The sequence below is a fragment of the Mustela putorius genome, unplaced genomic scaffold, assembly GCF_011764305.1.
Source record: "Mustela putorius furo isolate JIRA1106 unplaced genomic scaffold, ASM1176430v1.1 tig00003874_pilon_pilon_pilon, whole genome shotgun sequence".
Lineage (NCBI taxonomy): Eukaryota > Metazoa > Chordata > Mammalia > Carnivora > Mustelidae > Mustela > Mustela putorius.
The window spans coordinates 221,408-225,172 of NW_025422025.1; the positions used below are offsets into that span (position 1 = coordinate 221,408).

General features: G+C 36.4%; 1 non-coding gene across 1 annotated transcript; it reads left to right on the forward strand.

Annotated features, from left to right (window-relative positions):
* The first annotated feature begins 274 nt into the window (after window positions 1–274).
* Window positions 275–381, forward strand: LOC123388097. Its single transcript, XR_006602635.1, has one exon. It is a non-coding gene; the product is annotated as a U6 spliceosomal RNA (small nuclear RNA).
* The last annotated feature ends 3,384 nt before the right edge of the window (window positions 382–3,765 follow it).

Sequence of the window (3,765 nt, forward strand, 5' to 3'; positions counted from 1 at the left end):
GATTTTTGATAGGAATTGAATTTACAGATGGTTTCTGGTAGTATGGACATTTTAACAATGTTAATTCTTACCATTCATAAATATGGGCTATCTTTCCATTTGTATCTCCTTCAATTTCTTTATCAATGTCATAGTTTATGGGGTACAGATCTTTCATCTTCTTAGTTAAATCTTTTCCTAAGTATTTTATTATTTTTGATGCTATTGTGAATTAGATTGTTTTCTTTATTTTTTCAGATAGTTCATCATTAGAGTGTTAAAATGCTCCTGTCTTGTGCTTACTTTGGCAGCACATATACTAAAATTGGAATGATGCAGAGAAGATTAGCGTGATCACTGAACAAGGATGACATGAAAAACTGGGAAGCATTCCATATTAAAAACAAAACAAAACAAAACAAAATTCTTGTCTTTTATATATTGATCTTGTATTTGGCAGCTTTACTAAATTTGTTTATTCAATTTTTTTTGTGAAGTTTTTAGGATTTTTTTACATGTAAGTTCATGTTATCCAAAAAAAGAAAATTTTACTTCTTCCTTTTTTTTTGGAGTCTTTTATTTCTTTGTGCTCCTTGTTTCTCTGGCTAGGACATCCAGTACTATGTCAAATGAGAGTAGTGAAAGTGGACACACTTGTCTTGTTTCTGATCTTTAAGGGGAAAACTATCAAACTTTTTTGATTGAATATGAGATTAGCTCTGGGCTTGCAATATGTGTTTTTTTTAATGGATTTTTAAAATTTTTTTATAAACATATAATGTGTTTTTATCCCTAGGGGTACAGGTCTGTGAATCACCAGGTTTACACATTTCACAGCACTCACCATAGCACATACCCTCCCCAATGTCCATACCCCCACCTTCCTCTCCCAACGCACCTCCCCCCAACATCCCTCAGTCTCTTTTGTGAGATTCAGTCTTTTATGGTTTGTCTCCCTCCCAATCCCATCTTCTTTTATTTTTCTTTTCGTACCCCCCAAACCGCCTATGTTGCATCTCCACTTCATCATATCAGGGAGATCATATGATAGTTGTCTTTCTCAGATTGATTTATTTCGCCAAGCATAATACCCTCTAGATTCATCCACGTCATCACAAATAGCAGGATTTCATTACTTTTGATGGCTGCATAGTATTCCATTGCACATATATACCACATCTTATTTATTGATTCATCTGTTGAAGGACATTTAAATTCTTTTCATAGTTTAACTATTGTGGACATTGCTGCTATAAACATTTGGGTGCATGTGCCCCTTCAGAATGCCACGTTTGTATCTTTAGGGTATATACCCAGCAATACAATCACTGGGTCATAGGGTAGTTCTATTTTCAGCTTTTTGGGGAACCTCCGCGCTGTTTTCCAGAGTGGTTGCACCAGCTTGCATTCCCACGTACAGTGTAGGAGGGTTCCCCTTTCTCCACATCCTCGCCAGCATCTGTCATTGACTGACTTGTTCATTTTAGCCATTCTGAAAGGTGTGAGTTGGTATCTCATTCTGGTTTTGATTTGTATTTCCCTGATGCCGAGTGATGTGGAGCATTTTTTCATGTGTCTGTTGGCCATTTGGATGTATTCTTTGCAGAAATGTCTGTTCATGTCTTCTGTCCATTTCTTCATTGGATTATTTGTTCTGAGGGTGCTGAGTTTGATAAGCTCTTTTTAGATTTGGGATACTGGCCCTTTATCTGGTATGTCATTTGCAAATATCTTCTCCCATTCTGACAGTTAACTTTTGGCTTTGTTAACTGTTTCCTTTGCTGTGTAAAAGCTTTTTGATCTGATGAAATCCCAGTAGTTCATTTTTGCCCTTGCTTCCCTTGCCTTTGGCGATGTTCCTAGGAAGAAGTTGCTGCTGCTGAGGTCAAAGAGGTTGCTACCTGTTCTCTCCTCAAGGATTTTGATGGATTCCTTTCTCACATTATGCTTCTTCATCCATTTCCAGTCTATTTTCATGTATGGTGTAAGGAAATGGTCCAATTTCATTTTTCTGCATGTGGCTGTTCCATTTTCCCAACACCTTTTGTTGAAGAGGCTGTCTTTTTTCCATTGGACATTCCTTCCTGTTTTGTTGAAGATTAGTTGACCATAGAGTTGAGGGTGTATTTCTGGGCTCTCTATTCTGTTCCATTGATCTATGTCTGTTTTTGTGACAGTTCCCTACTATCTTGATGATGACAACTTTGTAATAGAGCTTGAAGTCTGGAATTGTGATGCCAACAACTTTGGCTTTCTTTTTCAATATTCCTCTGGCTACTCGAGGTATTTTCTGGTTCCATATAAATTTTAGGATTATTTGTCCCATTTCTTTGAAAAAAATGGATGGGATTTTGATAGGGATTGCATTAAATGTGTAGATTGCTTTAGGTAGCATAGACATTTTCACAATATTTGTTCTTCCAATACAGGAGCATGGAACATTTTTCCATTTCTTTGTTTCTTCTTCAATTTCTTTCATGAGCACTTTAGAGTTTTCTGAGTATAAATTCTTTGTCTCTTTGGTTAGGTTTATTCCTAGGTATCTTAGGGTTTGGGGTCCAATTGTAAATGGGATTCACTCCTTAATTTCTATTTCTTCTGTCTTGTTGGTATAAAAAAAAATGCAACCAATTTCTGTGCATTGATTTTATATCCTGACACTTTACAGAATTCCTATACAAGTTAGAGCAGATTTGGAGTGGAGTCCTTTAAGTTTTCCACATACAGTATCATATCATCTGCAAACAGTGATAGTTTGACTTCTCTTTTGCCAACTGGAAAAATTTGAATGCCTTTAATTTCTTTTTGTTGTCTGATTGCTGAGGCTAGGACTTCTAGTACGATGTTGAATAGCAGTGTCATGATAACGGACACCCCTGCCATGTTCCTGACACCAGCGGAAAAGGATTGAGTTTTTCTCCATTGAGAATGGTATTTGCGGTGGGTTTTTCATAGATGGCTTTGATAATATTGATAATATGTGCCCTCTATCCCTACACTTTGAAAGTTTTAATCAGGAAAGGATACTGCACTTTGTCAAATGCTTTTTCAGCATCTATGGAGAATATCATGTGGTTTTTGTTCTTTCTTTTATTAATGTGTTGTATCACATTGATTGATTTGCAGATGTTGAACCAACCTTGTAGCCTTGGAATAAATCCCACTTGATCGTGGTGAATAATCCTTTTAATGTACTGTTGAATCCGATTGGCTAGTATTTTGGTGAGAATTTTCGCATCTGTGTTCATCAAGGATATTGGTCTGAAGTTCTCTTTATTGATGGTATCCTGGTTTGGGGATCAAGGTGATGCTGGCCTCAGACAAAACGAGTTTGGAAGTTTTCCTTCCATTTCTATTTTTTGGGAACCGTTTTAGGAGAATAGGAATTAGTTCTTCTTTAAATGTTTGGTAGAATTCCCCTGGGAAGCCATCTGGCCCAGGGCTTTTGTTTGTTTGGAGATTTTTGATGACTGTTCCAATCTCCGTACTGGTTATGGGTCTGTTCAGGTTTTCTATTTCTTCCTGGTTCAGTTGTGGTAGTTTATATGTCTCTAGGAATGTATCCATTCTTCCAGATTGTTGAATTTGTTGGCGTAGAGTTGCTCATAGTATGCTCTTATAATTGTTTGTATTTCTTTGGTGTTGGTTGTGATCTCTCCTCTTTCATTCATGATTTTATTTATTTGGGTCGTTTCTCTTTTCTTTTTGATAAGTCTGGAAAGGGGTTTATCAATCTTATTAATTCTTTCAAAGAACCAGCTCCTAGTTTCATTAATTTGTTCTATT